This window comes from Orcinus orca, chromosome 9, assembly GCF_937001465.1.
Source record: "Orcinus orca chromosome 9, mOrcOrc1.1, whole genome shotgun sequence".
In the NCBI taxonomy this organism is placed as follows: Eukaryota; Metazoa; Chordata; class Mammalia; order Artiodactyla; family Delphinidae; genus Orcinus; species Orcinus orca.
Genome location: NC_064567.1, coordinates 99,453,160 through 99,479,122, shown reverse-complemented (window position 1 = coordinate 99,479,122; position 25,963 = coordinate 99,453,160). Strand labels below are relative to the sequence as shown.

Below are 25,963 nucleotides of genomic sequence, written 5' to 3'. Positions count from 1 at the left end.
CTTCTTCACCCACAACAGCACTTGGTACAAATAGGCACTCAAAAAAAAAAAAAAAGAAAAAATAGGCACTCAAATATTTGTTGAACATGAAATTTATATGGCAGTGGTTTTCTAAAGAATATGGCCAGGAAAATGCTTTTTCCCTTCAAGATGTTTTTAACCTTGCAATGAGCATTATAAATGTATTGTGGTATCTCTTTTGCCTTGGCTAAATTTAATACTCAATTCGAGCAACTTTGATATCCTTTGTTTCAGCATTCGATACGTGCTAGTTAATATTTCTATGGATGAAGATTTTCAAGGAATTAGCTGTTAACTCGACAGAGAAGAAATCAGTCAACCCAAATGAAACAGACAACATTGTGATCACTGATATGTACTTACTATTCCATTACCTTCCAGAGAGGCTAAAAAAAAGGATTAAGTTAGCTCAGTGGTTCTCACAGCCTGGTCCCCAGATAAGCCCCTTCAGGATGCCCTGGGAATTTGTTAGAAATGCAGATTTTGGGGCTCTACTCCATAGCCACTGAATCAGAACTTCTACTCATTGAGGGGGCCCAGCAACCTGTGTTTTACCAAACCTTCCAGGTAATTCTGATGCACACTGAAGTTTGAGAGCCATAAAATTAGATAACACACTCAGATTTTAATGAAAGAGACTATATCAAACTCATTTTTTCTCTTATGTCTTAAAATAGATTTTTGACTCCGTTTTAGTGGTCTTTGCTGAAAGGCCAGGGGTAGATGAGGAAACTTCATGGAGTAAAATCACCGCTTGACAAATATTCTCTGAACTTATGGGTGAAATCTCACATTCCAGCCATTCTGAGGAGCAAACCTATTCACATCCTTGCTATAATATCTGAATTTTAGAATAAAGATGTTCTTAAGGATACAAATTAGTATACAGTGTTCTCTAAAGTTAGATTACCATGTCTATGGTTGATACCAATTAATATTCTTACTGTTGAATATGGTACCACGGAGGACACATGATTTGGAGTGTGAGATGTTTCTTCAGAGGTGATGGAGGGGTCCCACCTGCTGCCTTTTGCTAAGAACAGACTGCGATTTTTGTCTCTTACAGGTATACACATGTGGTAAAAGATTATTTCACTTCCTTACACATGCCCAATGGCTATTTCCAAGTTTGGGGAAATGTTTCCTTCTTCCTAAAAAAATGAGTTCTTATCCATCTTAAATATTTTCTTACCAATTCAAAGTGAGGCTACCAAAACAACAGCATGAATCCCTGGAGGAACGCTCCTACACAGACAGGAAAACGCCTATAATTCTTGTTGATCAGAGGAAGTCCCAGAATACACGTTAGTCTAAAGGGTTCCCTCAGGTCTTCTAAAGAGCTATTAATAAAATAATATATATACACAAAATGAAAGACAAACAAATAAACTTAATAAAATGTGTTTCAGTACCTCTTACAGGGCCCTGGTTCATTTGTTCATTCGTACCTTTTCACTGGTATACTGAGGTTAATATATTTCATTTTTATCACTGTTAGTGTAATTATAATTATGTTTATGATTTCTCATTGTTTTTTCCTCTTTGTACACACACGCAGAAATTGTGCCTTCTATTATGACTGCAGAATTGACTATATATACAGAAACGTAATGAAGTACAAGAAGCATAATGAAGGTTCGAAACAGGAAGGTTTTTTTTTTGTTTTTTTTGTTTTTACTGCAAAGAGGAGGTTTCCATCCTGTGAGGTCTTGACACAATTATTCTGTTTTCTTTCAGATAAAAAAAGTTTGTGTTTAATTCCATTTCAGTGTTTTCCTGTTTCTCTTCGTAGAGTTTCTCTACTCTCATCAGATATGGTTTTTCACAGATTTGGACACTGTGGGTCTGTGGGAATAAGGTTCGTAACCACGTATGTGAAAACAATTTCCTGTAAAGCTTCATGCCTCCACGCAGATACACATATGAGTACCAATTGACATGTCTGCTCTGAGAAGCTGCAGGGCCTGTGTCTCCACTTCACCCTAAACTCATTTCCTGCCAGGCAGAACTCTTGAAACAGTTCAAGCAAAATCATTCTAAGAATATAGTGAATTATGTGCTGATCTCATGAGGGGAGCATTAAGCTCGTCGTTTGCCAGGAGTTCATTTCTCAGTAACCCTGATGCACCACTTGCCAAAAAATTGCCGTTTAGTGCTTCAGTTCAGAAGTGATTTATTTTTAAAAGTACTTCCAGATGTTTGAATTCACCTTCAAAAAGCCACATTTTCAAGTGAGTGACCGTGACTCTCAGCTACCCTGTCAAGTCCTGCACTTTTGTTTAATGTGTTGAAATAAAGATGCCTATTTGTTTTGACTCACCGCTGTCTTAGCTCAGGAAACCCCCACTGCACATGCGCTGAGACCAGCTCGCAGGACTGCGTGGGGGGGCTGGTGCCACATCTGCTTCTAGTCTGTCCAGCCCCAGTGAGGATTGCCCCGCTGCTGCTGCAGCTGCTCGTGAGAACCTGGGCTCCTGCTGCCTCCCATTACCAAAGAAAGGAAGAGGCCAAACGGCTGAGTGACCTCTGTCATTTCGTACCATTCTCTGTGTAAACACGTTTCTGGGGATGAACAGCGCACTCAGAGCGGTGTACCTTTCCTGTCTTCCAGGGGCAGAATGAGAGCACGTGTGCATTCCGTGCACTGGAGTTTAAATCTCGACTCTTGCTAAGACACAAAGTGACTGTAAGTTGTGTGTTTATCAATTGTCTACTTGGTCCATGGAAGCAGGGAAAAGTCATTTTCTGTGCAGAATTGGAAAATTGTATTTTGTTTACTTACACTGAATACAGAGAAAGTTCTACCCTCCCTTTAAATTAGAGATTTATTGAACCTACTGCTTAGCAGCTGCTTCAGAATATTTTGACATTAGATGTAGGCTCTTAGAAAAAGCACGTATTTATGAAAAAATAAAACTTTGTGAAATGATCTTTCTCGGCAGGAGGCCAGCTAGCAATGGACACGTGCTGGGTCAACTATTGTAAATGGAGTTCTAATTTATTAACTTACAGTGCACACTGCTTTTGGAGTTCTATCCCAATGAGTGGTCGTCTTCACAGTGCCCTGCAGTGCCTACTGCACAGACCACAAGATTTCTCCCTGCAGACTTGCGTATTCAGTGTGTGTGGGGGGGGTGTGGGAATTCTTCAGATTGCGGGCTAGAGCTTCTGTTTAGATGCTTGTCTGAGCTGAGAACTCTTCTGGCACTTAGCCATGATGATTAACACCATGGCCTTCAAATTGGCCGGCCATGGATTCAAGCCAGCTCTCGTTCACTAACCATGTGAACTCGGGAAGGTAGCCTTGTGTCCACTCATTTTTAAAATGGAGATACTCTTACCACAACCATTGTGAGTGACAAGGCTCCGAAAGTAGATTTGTCACAGAATAAGTGCTAGGTATCTACTTTTTATATATATATAAAATTGTAATTATTTCTATTACGGTTATGACCAACTATATGCCATCTTGAGTATCTACTGTGGGATTCTAAAGCAGAGCTCCTTGAATGAGAATGACTTACAGAAAAATAGCAAAGCCAGTATTCCTTTCTTAAGCGATATCTGGATTCAGTCACTTTTGAAATGTCATCGTCACCTTAATTATCTTAAGAACATACTCTTTCTTTTTTGTTTATGCATCATTTTTATCAGAGAACTTCGTGTAGGGAGAAGATTTGTTTCTTCCTGTGTAGCAGGCAGAAGTCAGTCTGTGACCCCTGCTAAGCACGGAGCCTTCAGGGGGCAGCTGAATAGAGCTTTCTTGCAGCCTTGCTCTGGTTTTTGTCCACGTGTCCACGGCCCTAAACTTTACCAGTTCCAGCGCGTGTGTAAACCACAGAATAATGGATATGAAATTGGAAAGCTCGCACCCTGAAACTCCGTTGCCAGGGAATGCATAGCAGTGTTTATAGGAAGTAAATGGTGCTGCCAACACAGTATCCACTTTCAGCTCTGATGTCAAGCAGGAAGCAGCTCTTCCTGCCAGAGGGGCCCAAGCGTCTAGCTCCGCTCTCCTGTCTGCCTTCAGCGGGGCGGGTGTACGCTGTGTGCACGTTTCCCTGCATCTTTCTGGGGACTCCAGGCGGGTATGTCCCAGAATGTCCCTCCTCCTCAGAGATGCATTCTCCTAGATCGGATCATCGTTGGTAACCCTTCCCTTTCCTTTGGTTCCCGGCTTCTTTTCAATGGGTCCAGACTGGCCTATTTCTCTTACGGACTTTGAACTGAGGGGGATCCGTCAGGCGCAGTCTCAGCGGCTGACCACTTGTCCTGGTGTGCCGGGCTACACCACTTGTTCCCATAATTAATACGACTGCTCCCTTTCACTTGCAAAGTGACCCGGTTTAGAAATAAGTTGTAGGAGTCTCAGTCCCGAGTCTCAGACAGTGTGGGCACAGCGTTCGCACTGCTGCTTTAGCCTCTTTCCTTCTGACGGAGACTGGGAAGAGGAGGTCGGTGTGCCTCTCCCTGGCTGTGTGTCTCCCCGGCTGGGTAGGCTGCAGTGCAGTGGGGTCTTGGCCAGTCCCCTCTTTGCCAGGGTCCCTAACTCTGCTACTGAGTTCCAGGCAGCCTGTAGTTCTTTGACAGGGGTTGGAAGCGGAAGGCTGGCCCTAAGGGCATCCTTGGATGGGAATACACCACACCCCACTCTGTGCCAACCCATCCTGAATATGGCAGTTGTATTGCCTTCGGCAGATCTAAGCCAACGGGGCTGGCATGGGTGGAAGAAGTCATGGTTATGGCCAACTCTGGGGACTGCTCAGAGCAGTAGGGGGTGCCTGCTTAGTTTTCTGTTCAGTGAATCCTGGATATTTGGGCCTGCAGGGAAATACTAACATTTTTCCCTACCAGCTTTGCCACCCTCTCTCTGCGTTATATCGGTTCACAGAGTCCAGTATATAACTCCAAAATGTATTTTTCTATATATCCTCATTGATGATGCAGTTATTATAATTTTTCTAACTTTGGCATATGATAATCTCCATCTTCTAAGTAATGTTGCTGATTTTTCCCTTGTGTGTGTTCATGGCCATACAGCTCTCCATGGGACTTTAGTAGAGGATAAATCAGGCACCAATAAATTGACAAGTTAACTCCAAATTCCCAATTCAATTAATACCTGGTTGAGTTATGTCCTTAAATATTTCCATTTGTTTTATTCTGTCTTCAGATGCGAGGTGGTTCTATGATTTTTTATTAATACTGTTTACATGGCAAGTAATAGAAACTGATCCTGGCTTGAGAAAAGGAGAATTTATTGGAAAGATAATGGAATATCTCGCAGAACCCAGGAACGAGCTCAATAACCAAGGCTTGAGGAAAGGGAACAGGGAAGCACTGAGGTCCTGGCAGCAGGGGTCCAAGGCAGCATGGGGACAGTAACATCTGCTGTGTAAGTCTCCAGATTCTCAGCCCCAAATTACACATTCCTGGCACGAAATCTGATGGCCCGGTTTGACTGTGGCATGGGGGTAGGGTCACTTAACACAGACATGACTGTTGGACAGTGTTCAGAGCAGGCATACTTGCAGCAGGTCAGCCTCTTTAAGTGGTGTCTACTCCAGTTTCCTATGTGGGCTATCTTGGTTACATCTTTTGTATCAAAACTATCGAAATATGAAATGTTCTCTCAGCATTTCCCTTGGCCATCTCCCACATTTGTGCATCCAGGACATCTGTACTCTAAGGAAAGGCATGTGATAGCTAAAAAGAGAAAAATTGGATTATTTTAGAAGGAGTGTTCTTATGAGATGGTAAGGAAATTATTAACCCAAGCCTTCTCTACCAAGATTATTCCGACTTGGGGAAGGGCATAACGTTAGAAGGGAAACTGCGAGAATGAAAATACCATTAGATCTCAGCAAGAGTGAGCGGGCATGCTGCTCCCCAGACCAAGCCCCAGGCGGGTGACAGAAACCCCGCCTGATTCGTGGAGCTGAGACACTCAGGGGTTCCTGGAGAGACAGTGAGACCCGCAGAAGAAAGGAATAATTCCCAAGCACGTAGGAGCAGCGTGGAGTGGCAGACAGCCACCGAACCCAAGAGTTCATGAAGATGGGGAAGACAAACAACCCCACACACAATCAACTGCCTGTATCACGGGTCAGATGGGGGGATGGACACGCCAGTAGATGCCTGGAATGCAGCAGAAGGTGCACAGATGAATGAATGAATGAGTGACACTGTGGCAGTTTGGTAAACTCCCTAGAATTTAGACACAATCTTGGTGAAATTTTAGGTTAAAATTCTTCCATCCTGAGTTGGAAAAGGAAAACAAAGAAAATTTACATTTCTGCAATGACTGAGGTTGTAAACTGATATATCTGCAACATTTACTTACTAAAACTGAACTGCATGCAATTGTAACTTTTTCTGTGCTGGGGGACTTTTTATATGGGCTTGGGTTCATTTATTTCTTGAAAGTTTGAGAGCCTCCACCATCAATCCTAGCTGTACACATACAAATGTAGCTTTTGTGGAAATGGACAAAATTTTGACATTTTTGACAGTGGTTGTTTTTTGAAGAAATGAAATTATTTACTCTTCCCTCTTGCTGTGTCAGTATCTTAAAATACATTTCCCTTTGTTAAAAAGTGATGTATCCATTTGTATACGATTTAAAAAATTCAAGTCAAGCAGAGGGAAGACAAATTATCCATAATTTCACTACTCAGAGAAAAAATACTGTTAAGAAATTGGTGTCTATTTATCTGTAATTCTTAATATATAATACTTTACATTTTAATCAACTTTATTTTCCATTTCTTTTAAACATTTAAATTCATTATAATTGTGTAGTATTTACTTATAATTTTATTTTAAAATATTTTATAATGTTATTCTTTTTATTATTTTAGTACTTGCTCATTGTAAAGGATTTGGGAAACATACTAAAATATAAATAATACAATAAAAACCATCACACAACTTTTAACATTTTGGTGTTTTTTCGTTTCAAATCTTTGTGTGTATACACAAGCATACATAGGCAAATTTCAATTTTATGTATATTGTTTTATAATTTATAAATTTAAAAATTCTCATTTATTTTCTTTTTCACTGAATAAATTTGTCTCAAATTTATCTATTTCAGTTATCTTCTAAAATATTTTTTTCTTGGTGCATCCACTGTGGAAACCAGTATTGGAGGTTTCTCAAAAAACTAAAAATAAAACTACCATATGACCCTGCAATTCCACTCCTGGGTATAAATCTGAAAAAAGCAAAAACGCTAATTCAGAAAGATACATGCACCTCAGTGTTCATAGCAGTGTTATTTACAAGAGCCAAGACATGGAAACAACCTAAGTGTCCATCAACAGATGAATAGATAAAGAAGATGTGGTATAAATATGTGTGTGTGTGTGTGTGTGTGTATATATATATATATATATATATATATATATACACACACACACACACACACACACACACACAAAATGGAATATTATTCAGCCGTAAAAAAAAATCTGCCATTTGCAGCAACATGGGTGGACTTGGAGGGCATTATGTGTAGTGAAATAAGTCAGACAGAGAAAGACAAGTACTGTATGATCTCACTTATATGTGGAACCTAAAAAATACAACAAACTAGTGAATATAATAAAAAAGAAGCAAACTCACAGATACAGGGGACAAACTAGTGGTTACCAGCAGGGGGAGGAGGGACACTATATGGGTGGAGGAGGGGGAGGTACAAACTATTGGGTATAAGACAGGCCCAAGGATGTGTTGTACGACATGGGGAATATAGCCAATATTTTGTAATGACAGTAAATGGAACGTAACCTTTAAAAATGTATAAAAATAAATTAATAAAATAACATAGCTTTTTCTTAATTATATATTTTTAATTATTTCTAGTTTAGGTTTATTATGCCTGTTCTCTTAAGAGAACTTCCTTGTTGCCACTCTTTTCTTGATTGTTTTATTTATTTTCTCCTCTTTATTTGGAATTAAGATTATGGTAAAATTTAGGCTGAAGTGTGTGATTTTCTTGTTATTTTCTAAATGTATATTCTTGTGTTTTTATTTTTCCTCCTTAACTCAATAGTTATTTGAGAGATTGATTTAAAAAATAGATATACAAATTGATTTATTTTAAAAATAGCATTTTGTGTGATTGCCACACATTAGAGAAAAATATGAAAAACACAATTAACTGAAGATAACTTTATTCCACGATTCAGAGATAACAATTATTAACCTTTAGTTGTATATCCTTTTTATTTTTATTCTAAGCATAGGCAGAATACATTAAACTAAGGTAATATTGTAAATACTGCTTTATGAAATACCTTCTTCCAGTTCATAATAAACATAAATATTTTACCACAGTGACCTGTAGACTTGCACTGTATTAATACAAGATAATTTATGTAACTGACACCATTTTATTGAATGTTTGGAGTATTTACTCCCTTTTTTCCTGTACATAAAATCATTATGGATTTCTCTGATTATTTGTCTAGGAAAATTCTGTAAGTTGAATTATTGGATCAATTTTTAAGGGCATTCTAAAGCTTTTGATTCATATTAGCAACTAGTCCTACAAAAAAGTCACACAAAATTACACTCTCATTAGTGAGAGACAAGAATGCTTTTTCCCTCTATTCATGTCCTCAATTAAGATTATTTAAACAGCTGTCCATTTTATTTTTCATTTTATAATGTTTCTACTACCATTTTTTTGTACTTTGATACCTATTTGTATTTCTTTTTTAATGAATAACTTCACATTTTTATTCATTAAAACTTGTTGGTTCCATTTCTTTTTGTTTATTTATTATAGCTTTTATAAGTTTGTTATCCCTTTGTGGACCATATGTTTTTTCTAGTTTGTCATTTAAATTTGTTTTTGCTTGCTTTTCCTATTTTAAATGTTTAACTATTAATTTCCAATTTTGTTGCATTTTGATCATTGCATAAAATACTATACAAGTGATAATTGCTAATATTGTTGTACACATGAGTATGACTGTCTCCTAGTTTTAATACATCTTATCTTTGTGTGGTTATCTCCCCATTGCCTTGAGAAAGGCATTCTCTGCTTACTTCTCTGGTAATATTCTTCTCTGTTCCTTGTTACTTCTATAAGAGCCCTCACAGTTAATTTTCTGACTCTTGCTCTCTTACCTGTTCTCAAGTAAATAGTTTGATGACAGTTTGATGTTTCTTCATGCAATATTCAGTCTCTTACAGAATAATAAGACATTGTAGTGACCTAGAATGTCATGGTCTTTCCAGTTGAGGACATTGTAATTTTAATTTTAATTTTGTGAGGATGTGTTATTTGGTGTCTGATACTCATATAATAGTCATATATGTAATATATGTATATACCATATATACCAGAATGAGTATGCCAGAATATAAACTATGACTGTCCCAACAAGTAAAATCAAAGTGGTGTTTATAGAATGAATACCCCAGGAGGACCTGGGATTCCAGTTTCCTGATAGATGAGCGATGAAGGGATTCTTGGTGCGATACTTTTATTTACAAGTAAATGGTTGGCAATCAATAAATCAAAGGGAAAAATAAGTATTTTTCAATAACCTCAAATTGTTGCAATTCCATTCCATTTTCTTCTGCAATTGTTCTCTCTCCTGAGTAATCTACTTCTTTTTCTCTCTCTCTTTACCACCTCATCCCAATCTACAGAATGGTATCTCCAATCCTAGAATGAAAAACAAACAAAGAAAACATAGCAAATAACAAAGAAGTTCACCTCCCTTGATTCCATATCACCTTCTGCTCCATTTTCTGCAATACTTCAAAGCAAATGCGTTGCTCGCATCCAAGAGAACTGGCGTTTCCACTTCCTCCTCTGCCCAGGTCCCCACGGTAGCAGCTCTTGCCAGGTCACCAGCACACCCGACTTGGTCCTGTCCTGTTTCCCTGCTGGCTCAGCAGCAGTGCAGACAGATGACATTGCCTCCTCCTCAAAACGCCCTCTCTCCTGGTCTCCTCCTAGCCCTCTGGCTGCTCCCTCTCAGACTCCTTTTTTGGATCCTTTTCTCCTTGGTTTGAAAGCACTGAGGGACTCTAGACTCTGGACCTAATATCGGGCTCACTCTCTTCTCTGTCCACGTAATCTCCCTTCAAGGCTTGATCCTGTCCTGTGGACTAAAGGCTTTTTTTATGTCTGACTTCTTTTACTCAGCAAACTACTTCTGAAATTCATCCATGGAATTGCATGTATTGATAGGGTTTTCTTTTTCATTTTTATTGCTGATATTTATTTATTTATCCACCTATTGGTGGACATTTGGGTTGTGTTCAGTTTGGGGCTATTATAAATAAAGTTACCATGAACATTCAAGTTAAGTCTTTATGTGGACAAAGTTTTCATTTTGGGGGTGTGGGTGGTAAATACTTTTGCTGAGTCTTTTGGTAAATATATGTTTAACTTTATAAGAAACTGACAAACGACCTTCCAAAGTAGTTGTGCCACTTTTGCGTTCCCAGCAGGTGGGAGGTTCCTTTGGCTCTACATCCTCACTATCAGTTGTCATTGTCAGATTTTTCTTTTAATTTTAGCCATTCTAGTTGGCAAATAGTGATTTTAACTTGCATTTATATGGTGAGTAATGATGTTGAGCATCTTTTCATGTATTTATTAGCTACACATTTTGCCCATTTTTATTAGGTTATTTGTCTTCCTCTTATTTAGTTGTATGAATTCTTCATATGTTCTAGATACACATCCTTTGTCAGATGTATGCACTGAGAATATGCCTCCCAGTTTGTATCTGGATGTGTCCTTCTACCTAAGGGCACTGTTCTTTTGAAAATGGCCAACTGTACAGAACCCTGTTTCTTTCTGGATTCAAGTAATCATGCTCTCCCTACATCCTTATAGGCTCATATGGTGAGAGCAGGGCTGCCCCCAGCTGGGATACTGCACTAACACATGCTTCTGTGAACGTTTCCTTTGAAAATAAATTCTCCTTGAGCCATATATCTCCTTTAGGGCCGTTTGTTTTCTCTCTCATCTCTCTCTCTATATATCTTTCTGATTATCTTCTCCCACTAGAATACAAACTCCATGAAAGACATGATCAGTGTGTCTTACCTGCCGTTGTATCTTTAAAAAACTACCTCGCTAGGGGCTTCCCTGGTGGCGCAGTGGTTGAGAGTCCGCCTGCCGGTGCAGGCGACACGGGTTCGTGCCCTGGTCCGGGAAGATCCCACATGCCGTGGAGCGGCTGGGCCCGTGAGCCATGGCCGCTGAGGCTGCGAGTCCGGAGCCTGTGCTCCGCAACGGGAGAGGCCACAGCAGTGAGAGGCCCGCGTACCGCAAAAAAAAAGAAAAAAACTACCTCGCTAAATAAACATTTGCTGAATGAATAAACACACGAATAAAAAGCAGAATTTTGCCTAGGCAGAAAGCCAGGTTTGATTCTAGACTAATAAATGGTTTCAACAAACCTAAAGAAACATAGGAAAGGAGAGTTTCTTGATCAACAAACTCAAATGATCAACAAACTCAAAAAGCCTTTGCGATGGCTTCTTTGGCAGGGTATTGTCACCATGGGACTCTGGGTGGCTGGGCAGGCCCCCTCTAGAAGGTCTGCCCACCAGAACTGCCCACAAAGCTTTTATGAGTACAGATTCCAAGAATCCATCCAGGACCTACCGATCCAGGGTCTCTGAATTTCTATTTTTAAACTCTCTGGGTGATGGTAGCACAGCTAGTTGCCAAAAAGCCAGCCTGTTCAAGATTCTCTCTAGGGTATACCCCGCCAGCAGTCTCCACTGCTGCTCCCCTCCCCTCACATCACACCCCCCAAAACTACACATTTCTCTTCATATCAGGATGAAGGTCAGGATGTGCTTGATGATGCACAGTTTTAAAATAAAAGAAAAACACACTGTATGTTTATTAAAAAAAAATACTAATAGTGTTTGGTTGAGGGCTCTGTCAGTCTTGGTCCTTGAAAAACAAATAGCAGTCTGTCGTTGAATTCAAAGTTAGGATTTGGTCTTAAATCTTGGCAAGAAGGTCAACACTTAGAACAGTTATAATCTAAGCAATGAATTCACAGTTTTCCTGAAGCAAACTGAATTGTTTCTACCATCATCCTGCTTAAGAGATGTCCTAAAGGATCCCATTACCGGGCAAAATGATCCTTTAAAGTCTAAAAGAAAATCCTTATAAAAATGGGTCTGTACATGCTGTTGCCACCGTAGAGTGCAGTTAACATGGCTGTTTCTTAAAGAAAAACTGAGTGCCGTGGTAGCACAGGTAACTGCTGGGCCTTCCCTACATGACCATAACAGGCCTCTGATCTGTACTTTCTTTCCCACCCTTGTTCATATTGTAACTACACAGATTCTTCTAGAAAATTTTTACACCTTCAAGCGATTTCAGTCTCTTTCACACCCCAAACTTTCCCTGCTGTAACCCTAGTCCTTCTAAAGCACAGCCCTGCTCACGTCCTTCTGAACGTTGAAGTCTCTTGACTGAGTTTATGAGCATCGTCAGCTTCACCATCTTCCAAATGCACGTTTCAAATTCCAGCCTCGGTGCCTCTGTTTTCGAGTATTCCCTTTTGTTCAATAGCAGTTCCAAATTTCCTAAAAGGGGGAACTCTGGGACAGCCATCTGATTGTAAGAACTGAGGGCTGCTCTCAGAGGAGTTATTCTGAAGCTACAGTTGAAAAGGTAGCACATTGGTTTTATTTAGGTTGTAGCTTCACTTGTTGGGGCTTCGAGGCATGGTAGAGGGTAACTTACGGTTGTTACGATTATGCAGTACAGGGTGGGGAAGCCAGAGTCCCTTCCACTCCATCCCATGGTGTGGCTACTGAATCTGTATCTCCCCAAATGTGTTCCAAGTCATCACCTGTCTGTGAGGTCATCTTACAGAGCTGACCTCAAGCCCTCACTTCCTACAGTTACTCTCAAAAACCTTTAGTAGTAAAAAAAAAAAACCTTCAGTAACTTCCTTAATCTCTTTGTTTTAGCCCCACTAGACAACAGGGAGACTGAGCGGGAGGAATACATCTCACACCCAAGTACCGATCTAGTATTTAACACGGACGCAGCAGACATTTGATCTGCATTTCCTGTCCACTCACTTAAACAACTAAAATTTCAATGGAAAGAAAAAACGTAAGTGTGTGCGAGACAGTAATGATCAACACAAGAGCATCTGGAGGTGTAGCGCTCTGCTCAAAAGACTGGGTTCAGGTCCACCCCGGTGAGCTTTGCTGAGTCAGCCACACTCTCACTCAGTTTCCCAGCACCTCAGAGGGAAGGATGAGGACCATCAGTGAGGACCACATCGAAAATGGATGTGAAAATTCTTGGTAAACCGTGACTCTTCACACAAATGATAATCCACAAGACAGCCAGGACCATTTTCTCAAATATAATGATCCTGTTGTACCATTCTTTTTTTTTTCTTTTTTAACATCTTTGTTGGAGTATAATTGCTTTACAATGGTGTGTTAGTTTCTGCTGTATAACAAAGTGAATCAGCTATACATATACATATATCCACATATCCCCTCCCTCTTGCGTCTCCCTCCCTCCCATCCTCCCTATCCCACCCCTCTAGTTGGACACAAAGCACCGAGCTGTTCTCCCTGTGCTATGCGGCTGCTTCCCACTAGCTATCTGTTTTACGTTTGGTAGTGTATATATGTCAATGCCACTCTCTCACTTTGTCACAGCTTCCCCTTCCCCCTCCCTGTGTCCTCAAGTCCATTCTCTATGTCTGCATCTTTATTCCTGTCCTGCCCCTAGGTTCTTCAGAACCTTTTTTTCCCTTAGATTCCATATATATGTGCATATATAGTTTTCTGTTAGCATACGGTATTTGTTTTCTCTTTCTGACTTGTTTCACTCTGTATGACAGACTCTAGGTCCATCCACCTCACTACAAATAACTCAGTTTCATTTCTTTTTATGGCTGAGTAATATTCCATTGTATATATGCGCCACATCTTCTTTATACATTCATCTGTTGATGGACACTTAGGTTGCTTCCATCTCCTGGCTATTGTAAATAGAGCTGCAGTGAACATTTTGGTACATGACTCTTTTTGATTTATGGTTTTCTCAGGGTATATGCCCCGTAGTGGGATTGCTGGGTCGTATGGTAGTTCTACTTTTACTTTTTTGAGGAACCTCCATACTGTTCTCCATAGTGGCTGTGTCAATTTACATTCCCACCAACAGTGCAAGAAGGTTCCCTCTTCTCCACACACTCTCCAGCATTTACTATTTGTAGATTTTTTGATGATGGCCATTCTGACTGGTGTGAGGTGATACCTCATTGTAGTTTTGACTTGCATTTCTCTAATGATTAGTGATGTTGAGCATCCTTTCATGTGTTTGTTGGCAATCTGTATATCTTCTTTGGAGAAAGGTCTAATTAGGTCTTCTGCCCATTTTTGGATTGGGTTGTTTGCTTTTTTGATATTGAGCTACATGAGCTGTTTGTATATTTTGGAGATTAATCCTTTGTTAATTGCTTCATTTGCAAATATTTTCTCCCATTCTGAGGTTGTCTTTTCTTCTTGTTTATGGTTTCCTTTGCTGTGCAAAATCCCATAGGTTTTGGGTTGTCCTGTTTTCATTGTCACTTGCTTTTAGGTACTTTTTTATTTCTTCAGTGATCTCTTGGTTGTTTAGTACTATATTGCTTAGCCTCCATGTGTTTGTATTTTTTCCAGATTTTTTCCTGTAATTGATATCTAGTCTCATAGCATTGTGGTCAGAAAAGATACTTGATATGATTTCAATTTTCTTAAATTTACCAAGGCTTGACTTGTGACCCAAGATGTGATCTATCCTGGAGAATGTTCCATGAGCACTTGAGAAGAAAGTGTAATCTGCTGTTTTTGGATGGAATGTCCTAGAAATATCAATTAAGTTTATCTTGTTTAATGTATCATTTAAAGCTTGTGTTTCCTTATTTATTTTCATTTTGGGTGATCTGTGCACTGGTGAAAGTGAGGTGTTAAAGTCCCCCACTATTATTGTTTTACTGTAGATTTCTTCTTTTATAGCTGTTAGCGTTTGCCTTTATGTATTGAGGTGCTCCTATGTTGGGTGCATAAATATTTACGATTGTTATATCTTCTTCTTGGATTGATCCCTTGATCATTATGTAGTGTCCTTCTTTGTCTCTTGTAATAGTCTTTATTTTAAAGTCTGTTTTGTCTGATATGAGAATGGCTACTCCAGCTTTCTTTTGATTTCCATTTGCATGGAATATCTTTTTCCATCCCCTCACTTTCAGTCTGTATGTGTCCCTAGGTTTGAAGTGGGTCTCTTGTAGGCAGCATATACATGGGTCTTATTTTTTTATCCATTCAGCAAGCCTGTGTCTTTTGGTTGGAGCATTTAATCCATTCACATTTAAGGTAATTATTGATATGTGTGTTCCTATTACCATTTTCTTAATTATTTTGAGTTTGTTTTTGTAGGTCCTTTTCTTCTCTTGTGTTTCCCACTTAGAAAAGTTCCTTTAGCATTTGTTGTAGAGTGGGTTTGGTGATGCTGAATTCTCATAGCTTTTGCTTGTGTGTAAATGTTTTAATTTCTCCGTTGAATCTGAATGAGATTTTGCTGGGTAATCTTGGTTGTAGGTTTTTCCCTTTCATCACTTTAAATATGTCCTGCCACTCCCTTCTGGTTTGCAGAGTTTCTGCTGAAAGATCAGCTGTTAACCTTATGGGGATTCCCTTGTATGTTATTTGTTGCTTTTCCCTTGCTGCTTTTAATATTTTTTCTTTGTATTTAATTCTGATAGTTTGATTAATATGTGTCTTGGTGTGTTTCTCCTTGGATTTATCCTGTATGGGACTCTCTGCGCTTCCTGGACTTGATTGACTATTTCCTTTCCCATATTAAGGAAGTTTTCAACTATAATCTCTTCAAATATTTTCTCAGTCCCTTTCTTTTTCTCTTCTTCTTCTGGGACCCCTATAATTCGAATGTTTGTGCATTTAATGTTGTCCCAGAGGTCTCTGAGACTGTCCTCAGTTCTTTTCATTCTTTTTTCTTTATTCTGCTCTGTGGTAGTTATTTCCACTATTTTATCTTCCAGGTCACTTATCCGTTCTTCTGCTTCGGTTATTCTGCTATTGATTCCTTCTAGAGAATTTTCTATTTCATTTTTTGTGTTGCTCATCACTGTTTGTTTGCTCTTTCATTCTTCTAGGTCCTTGTTAAACGCTTCTTGTATTTTCTCCATTCTATTTCCAAGATTTTGGATCATCTTTACTATCATTACTCTGAATTCTTTATCAGGTAGACTGCCTATTTCTTCTTCATTTGTTGGTCTGGTGGGTTTTTTCCTTACTCCTTCATCTGCTGTGTAGTTCTCTGTCTTCTAATTTTGCTTAACTTACTGTGTTTGGGATCTCCTTTTCTCAGCCTGCAGGTTCATAGTTCCTGTTGTTTTTGGTGTCTGCTCCCGGTGGGTAAGGTTGGTTCAGTGGGTTGTGTAGGCTTCCTGGTGGAGAAGACTGGTGCCTGTGTTCTGGTGGGTGAGACTGGATCTTGTCTTTCCGGTGGACAGGACCGCATCCGGTGGTATGTTTTGGGGATGTCTGTGACCTTATTATGATTTTAGGCAGCCTCTCTGCTAATTGGGGTTGTGTTGCTAGTTGTGTGGCATAGGGTGTCCAGCACTGTAGCTTGCTGGTCGTTGAGTGGAGATGGGTCTTAGTGTTGAGATGGAGATCTCTGGGAGAGCTTTCACCATTTGATATTACATGGAGCCAGGAGGTCTCTGGTGGACCAATGTCCTTAATTTGGCTCTCCTGCCTCAGAGGCTCAGGCCTGACACCTGGCCAGAGCACCAAGACCCTGTCAGCCACATGGCTCAGAAGGAAAGGGAGAAAAAATGAATAAATAAATAAATAAATAAATAAAATAAACTTATTAAAATGGAAAAAACTTATTAAAAATAAAAAAGTAATAAAAAAAAAGAGAGAAAGAAGGTAGAGAGCAAGCAAACCAAAAAACAAATCCACCAATGATATCAAGAGCTAAAAACTATTAAATGAAAATAAAACCAAAGGACAGTCTGAACCCTAGGACAAATGGCAAAAGCAAAGTTATACAGACAAAATCACACAAAGAAGCATACACATACACACTTACAAAAAGAGAAAAAGGAAAAAAAAATATATATATATATATATAAAAAGAGAGAACCAAATCAATAAACAAATCTACCAATGATAATAAGCTCTAAATACTAAACTAAGATAAACATAAAACCAGAAACAAATTAGATGCAGAAAGCAAATCCCAAGTCTATAGTTGCTCTCAAAGTCTACCACCTCAATTTGGGATGATTCATTGTCTATTCAGGTATTCCAGAGATGCAGGGTACATCAAGTTGATTGTGGAGATTTAACCCACTGCTGCTGAGGCTGCTGGGAGACATTTCCCTTTCTCTTCTTTCTTTGCACAGCTGCTGGGGTTCAGCTTTGGATTTGGACCCGTCTCTGCGTGTAGTTTGCCTGAGGGCATCTGTTCCTCACCCAGACAGGATGGGGTTAAAGGAATGGCTGATTAGGGGGCTCTGGCTCACTCAGGCAGGGGGGAAGGAGGGGTATGGAATGGCAGGGAGAGCCTGCATTGGCAGAGGCTGGTGTGACGTTGCAGCAGCCTGAGGCACACCATGTGTTCTCCCGGGGAAGTTGTCCCTGGATCACGGGACCCTGGCAGTGGCAGGCTGCAGAGGCTCCCGGGAGGGGAGGTGTGGATAGTGACCTGTGCTCGCACCCAGGTTTCTTGGTGGCGGCAGCAGCAGCCTTAGTGTTTCATGACCATCTCTGGTGTCCATGCTGATAGCTGCAGCTTGCGCCTGTCTCTGGAGCTCATTTAGGCGGTGCACTGAATCCCCTCTCCTCGCACACCCTGAAACAATGGTCTCTTGCCTCTTAGGCAGTTCTGGACTTTTTCCCAGACTCCCTCCCGGCTAGCTGTGGCGCACTAGCCCCTTCAGGCTGTGTTCATGCCGCCAACCCCAGTCCTCTCCCTGGGATCTGACCTCCGAAGCCCGAGCCTCAGCTCGCAGTCCCACCCACCCCGACAGGGGAGCAGACAAGCCTCTCTTGGGCTGGTGAGTGCCAGTTGGCACCGATCCTCTGTGCGGGAATCTCTCCACTTTGCCCTCTGCACCCCTGCTGCTGCGCTCTCCTCCACGGCTCCAAAGCTTCCCTGCTCACCCACCTGCCATCTCTGCCAGTGAAGGGGCTTCCTAGTGTGTGGAAACGTTTCCTCCTTCTCGGCTCCCTCCCCGAGGTGCAGGTCCTTTCCCTATTCTTTTGTCTCTGTTTTTCCTCTTTTCTTTTGCCCTACCCAGGTACGTGGGGAGTTTCTTGCCTTTTGGGAAGCCTGAGATCTTCTGCCAGAGTTCAGTAGGTGTTCTGTAGGAGTTGTTCCACATGTAGATGTAGTTTTGATGTATTTGTGGGGAGGAAGGTGATCTCCACGTCTTACTCCTCTGCCATCTTGAAGGCACCCCCTCTGTTCTATCATTCTTAAGCTTAAAACTTTTCAAACATTTATCTTACCTAAAATAATAGGCTCTCTCTAGCCCTTGTCTCTACAGCTTCTCTCTCTCTCTCTCTCTCTCTCTCACACACACACACACACACACACACACACACACACACACACACACTTACTTCATTCACTCCAGCCCACTTGGCCCCCTTTCCATTCCTGTAAACTTTTAAGCCTCTTCAATGGTTGAATCTTTCTTATTGTCAGCTCTTGGTTCAAATACCACCTCTGCAGAGAAATTTCCAGACCATTCTATCTAAACTTCATCCCTTGCCAAGTTGTTCTTCATCACATCACCTTGCTTATCCACCTCCTGATACCAACCATGGTTTGAAATCACCTTGTTTATTTCATTGTTTATTATTCACAGTCTCTCCCTCCTCCATGAAATTAGGGACAAGGTTTTGTAGCGTGTAGGCACTCTATGTTGTGAAAGTTGTACAAATGAGAAAATGATTCAAATAATGATCAAAACCCAGACAAAACAGAGCTGAGACGAGAAGCAGAAGAAAGTTTGGGAGGTATTAGCCATGATAGACATGAAGCTGATGGATAAGGTAAAAAATTGGATAAGATAAGGAAAAATATAAAGTTAGAAATTAAGAAAGATATTACATTCTTCTAGGTAAGTCAGAAAGTTATTAATTTTAGGAAGTAATATGTTAGGTAGAAAAGTAACTTTCAATATGTCATTTGAGAGAGTATTACATTTTTTACATGTTTGAACTTCTCATATTCATAAGCAATACATTTTCAATCTAGTTGAAACCTGTTGAATATGGGAAAGATCAGAATTTATTTTATTTTTTAATTTATTTAATTTATTTATTTTTGGCTGCATTGAGTCTTAGTTGCTGTGCACAGGCTTTCTCTAGTTGCCGCAAGTGGGGGCTACTCTTCGTTGAGGTGCGTGGGCTTCTCATTGCGGTGGCTTCTCTTGTTGTGGAACATGGGCTCTAGGCACGCGGGCTTCAGTAGTTGTGGCATGCAGGCTCAGTACCTGCAGTTCACGGGCTCTAGAGCGCAGGCTCAGTAGTTGTGGCTCACGGGCTTAGTTGCTCCATGGCATGTGGGATCTTCCTGAACCAGCACTCAAACCCATGTCCCCTGCATTGGCAGGCAGATTCTTAACCACTATGCCACCAGGGAAGCCCCAGGACTTATTTTAGATGCTAAACTTCTGGGAAAGAAAAGAGACTCTTTGAGAGTCAAATCCAGTGAGACATATTTGGGGCCTGCTTCTAAGGACAATTTTACTCTCTCATCATAAATTTTCTCCCCCAAAAGCCAAATTTCTTTCCAAATTATAGCTTTTTGTGACAGAGTCCCATTGCTGGTGAAGTGACATGCCTTGAAGTCCTTAGCAAAGTGTTGTTTGTCATACAAAAGAGATCAACCTGTGGAATGAACTTAGATCTTGTGTCTGGTGCCAACAGCTAGCCATTGGATGAACTGCTAAACAGCAATCTGAAACCTTTTGAATACTGCCTCCACTGAATCTCTCCCCTTTCATTTTACTTTGTGTATTCCTTGTCTTCTGACTTACTATTTTTCCCTCACATAATCTCTTATGCCTGGAATAGAACTTGCCCAAGTCCAAACTTGAAATAAACAAATAATTGAAGTTTCTTTTTCATCCATTTCTGGGCTTGCTATATTCAGCATCTCCAAAAAGAGAGAGAAGCCTTTGCTTTACATTCCCTGGTCCCCAACCTACTTCCTCCCAGACCCCTAGAGTCATGCTTTTCTCTTCCAACTTACTCAGCACAGCCCACATTCAAAGCAAGATTTTTATGTCAATCATTTCTACTTCTGTATGAATTTAAATCCGTGGTGTCTTGGTTCTAAACATATTTAACTCAAAGATGTGGTCTCAATTCTGACTGCTTATTGAAATCACATAAGGATCATGTAAAATCTACCTATACCTGAGCCCCCCACACCTAAATATTTTGATTTGGTTTGTCTGGGATGGTGCCCAGCATCCGTATTTTTAAAAACCTTCTGTGTGATTTTCTTGGACAGGATTGAGAGTCACCGACCTAAAGCCTAGCTCTAATCCTTTGTCTCTTATCAAGAGAGATAAGTAACTTTAAAAAAAGGAGATACTGTTTCCGTCAAGGTACTATAAAGGGAAATAGATCCACTGCATATTACAGAAGAGAGATTTATTATTCGCCATTAGACTTTACATATTGTGGGAGGAGCTGGGGAAGTTCAAAAATGAAAGCTGTGGGGTCAGAGGAAAATAACTACCAGCCTCCAGAAGCCCTGGCTTAAGTGGTCAAGTTGGAGGTTGCAGGGACACCTGGGAAGCCAGCCCTCCCCGACCCCCCCGGCTGCAGAGCCAGGCTGGAAGGGCAGAGGCTGGAGCAGGCTGCACCTGCTGCTGGGTCTGGCGGCTGCTGCTCAGAGGGACCACGGCCAGGAGAGGAGGTGCTGAGAGCCAAGGCGATGGCGGCCACGCTGGAACCACCACCCCTCTGCCTGCATCTCTCAGACAGCTAAACTACTCACTTTGCCTTCCGGATTTCACTCAAATTTCTCTTGTGACCAATTCTAACCTGGAGTAAAACAGAGAAGGGGATGCTGCAAAGACAGTTTCTGTTGAGCCAAGTTGACACCTGGAGGGGTCAGGAGGAAAACACGGCAGGATTGGGGATTTAAACTAACATCAGCCTCTAGGCAGCTTTCTATGTTCTTCCCACTTCAACAGATGAGACTAGTCTAGCTCAAAAACATCTTATAACCACCTCACACCCATTAGGATGGCAACTGTCAAAAAACAAAAAAGCATAAAATAATGAGTGTTGGTGAGATGTGGAGACATTGCAACACAGTTGTGCACCGTTGGTGGGAATGTAAAATGGTACAGCCACTGTGGAAAACAGTATGGAGTTTCCTCAAAAAAAAATAAACATAGGAATATCCTATGATCCAGCAATTTCATTTCTGAGTATATACCCCCAAAAGTGACAGCAGGTACTCAAACAGATATTTATACACCCATGTTCATAGCAGCATTATTCACAACAGCCAAAATATGCAAGCAGCCAAGTGTCCATCGATGGATGAATGGATAAACAAAATGTGGTATATCCATGCAATGGAATATTATTCAGCCTTAAAAAGGAAGGATATTCTGACACCTGCTACAATGTGGATGGACCTCGGATACATTATGCTAAATGAAACTAGCCAGTCACAAAAGGACAGATACTGTATGATTCCACTTGTACGAGGTCCCTAGGGGAGTCAAACTCATAGAAACAGAAATGGAATGGCGGGTGCAGGGGCTGGGAAGGGGGAACCAGGAGTTATTGTTTAATTGGGGCAGAGTTTCACTTTTGCAGGATGAGAAAAGTTCTGGAGCTGGATGTGGTGATGGTTGCACAACAATATGAATGTACTTAATGCCACTCAACTCTACACTTAAAAATGGTTAAGATGGTAAATTTTATGTTATGTATATTTTACCACAATGAGAAAAGTGAGGAAGAGGGAGCCTAGGAGCCTGTTTAAAATGCTGAAATGTCTCATGCCAATTCTAAGTCTCTTTGCTCTTTGTTCTTCTGATAGAGGGGAATAAAAGTCACAGACAACTCAGGAAATTAAATGAGCTCTCAGGAAAGGGGGAAGAGGGGGAGAAAAAAAGGAAACCACTCATTACTAATTTGGAGAAAAGATTTCCTCAATAGTCTCAACTTACTTGATTTATGGGGAAGGCAGTATGCATTTAAGAGGAGAAAATAAGGAAAACACTTGACTAGCAAACAATCCAAGAGGAAAAACAAGTAAATGATTTGTGGAAGCCATTTGATTAAAAACATATATTTTTAAAATATATATACACTCCACATCTGTCAAAGTACAGGACACAACCATCAAAGACTCAATTCAAAAGAAGGTATAAAGGAGAAAAGATGTTAGGAGCTATCATGAGTATTTTTGCAAAACAGTATTTAAAAGATTATAGCAGATGGAATCACTTATAGTAATTAAACGCCATGAAAAAAGGATTAAATCATTATTGTTTTAAAAATCTCTCTCTCTCTCTCTCTCTCTCTCTGCATATGTGTGTATCTGAAAGGACATACAACAAAGTATTATCAGAAATTATCTTTAGGATTTGAGATGACAAATTATTTTCCTCTCTATGTATTGAGTTTCTAGCAATGAGAATGTCTTACTTCTACAATAGGAAAAACTGTAGTGCTATTTCAAACGAAATAGACACAGCTCCCCACTTCCGGTCAAGTGTCTTCCTGGGAACGCAAGGGAGGAGCTGCTCCTTAGAGCTGTCCCCTTGGAGGCGCTTGGGAAGCATCCCGGGCCCTTCTTGCAGCACCTGGCAGGGCTGTAGGTGTACAATCAAGGGCAGCGAGGCAGGCTGACCATCCACAGTAACGCGGAGAGATCACGGCTGCGACCCGTCACAGCCCGCTGGTGCCCAGCAGTTCCCATGACCCGCAGGGTGGGGAGGACCCTGTGGTGATGCAGGTGGACCGTGGGCAGGGATGCAGGTGGGGGCTCCCAGCTGGACACAAGCTGCAGCTGGGGTGCCAGGGTGCCTGCCTGGGTGAGTGAGGGGCGTGTTTCTTTTCCAAAAACAACGTGCATCTCACTTGGAGCCAGCACAGCATGGCTAAGACCTTGCCAGTTGGCTGCCAGGAGGCCTGGCCCTGGTGGCAGCGAGCTTCCCCCCAACATGGCCCACTGGCTTCAGCCCTTGCGTCTGTGAGGAGATCGTCACCAGCCACGAGGGCAGCGGTGATGGATGCTTCTGGAAGCTCCTGCTGCGGTGATGCTGGCTGGCCCTGAATCTTTTGCTCTGATGAGTGAGCTCTTTATGGCTCCTCAACCTGGGTTTCTGTACCCACAGGCCTACACAAGGTGGAATTGGCACAGAACACGCCCAGGGAAACTCCCGACAGTGCCTTTCACTGTGGCCCGAGGGGCGGCTGACCTGGATCCTGACCCAGCAACCCCCGGGGAGCATCTCAGCCTGGTCTGCAGAGGGATCCTGGGGCTGCAGGGGTTCTCACACCTGTGTCCGGTTCTGGGCCCCAGGTGGTCCGGGCACTGGGATTTTCCAAAGCTCCCCAGGACTCAGGCAGCAGCTAAAGCTGAGACCCCAGGTCAGACTCATGGCCTGTTAGCCTCTCCAGTGTGGCCCTTGTGGTTGAGGCCACTTTAACAAGGCTGGCTCCCTGCGGGGCTGGGATTTCTGGGGGACAGAAGTGAGGCTGCTTCAGGGAAGGCTGGAAGCAGATGAAACTCGACACCAACTACTGCTTCCTGGGTGCCGTGTCATTACCAGGGTGTCACCTGTGAGCCACAGCAGTGAGTCCCTTCTGCCCCCTCCTGCTTCCCAGGTCCCCTTCTAGGACCCCCAATGGCAGAACCTAGGAGGACCAACTGGCAAAGGAGAAAGTTTGCACATGTCCCCAAAAGTCACAAAAGCAAGGTGTAGACAGGTGGGTTTGGAGGCAAAAGACAATGTTTTAATAGCAGGCAGAGTGTCATAACTGATTTACCTATACGCCCTTTAGTCATTTCAGGACCCAAATCTCGTTATCCACTTCACCCATTCTGCTCCCACGCTGACGTTTGGATGAAGTTCAGAGCTCCTCCCCTCAGCCGCACATCTGCCCCAGCTCCTGCCTCCCCTGTGTGCTCCACTCAGGGGACTTTCTCTCCATCCGCAGGCTCGCCATGCTGCCCTCAAACACAGAGGCTCTGCATCCACACCTCTGCATCTGCCCTCCTCACCGCCTCCTCCTTCACATCCTATTTCAATTCCCACCTCCTCCCCTCTCTAAGTCAAATCCTTTCATCATACAGTCTCATAATGCCACGCGGCAATTCTTCATAACGTTTATCACAGATGGAAGTTACAGACATTGACATCGCACTTGTGAGATCTCTTTTGTTGCCTCTCTACTAGACTAGAAGTTCCAAGGGGCAAACTCCAGTATCCAGCATCTAACACCTTGTCTGGCACAAAGTAAGTCCTCAAAAATAGATGTTGAATGAAACTTGCCCAAAGCACTAAGCAGGACCCTTTGCCTAAAAATATTTTTTAGAAGTCACAGAATTTCTACAGCTAGAACCCAGCTTCTGTGAGGGTAAGGATCTTCACCTCTTTTGTTCACTGATGAAACCCCAGTGGCTCACAGCATTGACACGCCCAGACTCACACCTGTTCACTAGGGGCAGCTGACTTCCCAACCTGCCTTGGGTTGGGAAGTTTTTTCAGGCACATGATGAATTTTGAGTTTCTAATAATCTATGTGCCAGCAGGTTCAGAGTGATGACGTCTGTCTTGCTTTAGTTGTTTCTTTGCCTTTTTATAATGCTAAAGATTAAAGCCAGCTAAATATTTGGGGATTTTCCACTGAAATAAATCTCTATGTTTCAAAATGAAAACAATATATACTTATTTTTTACCACTTGAAGGATGCTCGTCCATCCTTGTTTCCCAAAGATGGTGCTTCTCTGCAGAACCGCCCTTCACTGCCCTCCCTTCCATGCATGTGGTGGGTGTCACAGATCCTGAACAAATGGATTAGGCATCCAGGCCAAGCTGGATGTTGAAGTTTCCAACCACCAGTTCAATGGTTGGTATGGAGTAGAGTTTCATGACTTATAAGAAGGATCTTAGGTGAGGGTGCTTCTGAGCTACCTCACTCTTCAGTGTGTCCTGGGTGTTACACGGAAGTTATGACAGAGTTAGGGATTTGAAATAGGGCTCACTGAACCCGCCCCCAAGTGAATGCCAATTTCCAAATCAGTTCTGGGGGCCTGTCCTTGGTTAACATCCCACCCTGCTCTACAGTACAAAGTGAGACACCAGCAGCCATTGCAAATTATTCCTGAAATTCAAACATGTTTCTCCCATCAAAAAGACCAGTGTAATGTCATGCATCACCAGAAAATGTCTTGGAGAAAATTGCAGACCAAATTAGTCCAAAATTGTACAAAAACAATTGAACATCTGCCCTTGGATAAAGCAAGATAATGCATGTAAAATACTTGTCAATGCAAAGAGCTACATACGTCTTAGTTATTATTACAATCAGCAGAGTTCTAGTCTTGAGTCATAAGAACTGTATTTCATTCTTTCATTCAACAAAATAAGTGCCTACCACATGCCAAGCAGCCCCTGATATAGAACAGTGAGCAAAAGAGACAAAATTCCTAACCTCCTAGACCTTCTAATGAGGCAGCAGGAAAATACGGAAAATGAATAAGAAAAATAAATTTCATGTTAGATAATTAGAAGTTCAAAGAGAAAATTAAAACAAGAAGGAGGGGTAGACAGCAGGGGGAGGGTTGGAATTTTCAGTGAGGTGACAGGGAAGGCCTTCCCCTGATGTGTCATTTGAGTAAGGT

General features: G+C 41.6%; 1 long non-coding RNA gene across 7 annotated transcripts in view; it reads left to right on the top strand.

The window, feature by feature from the left end:
* The window catches only part of LOC117197834 (uncharacterized), a 135,077-nt gene that overhangs the window by 67,144 nt on the left and 41,970 nt on the right, over positions 1-25,963 (top strand). For 3 of the 7 annotated variants that reach the window (XR_007479260.1, XR_007479259.1, XR_007479261.1), the window contains one exon: positions 2,633-10,354. This is a non-coding gene — a long non-coding RNA (uncharacterized LOC117197834). Of the gene's footprint in view, positions 1-2,632; positions 10,355-25,963 lie in introns of those variants that run through there. The other 4 variants (XR_007479264.1, XR_004478735.2, XR_007479263.1 and 1 more) reach the window with 3 other exon arrangements.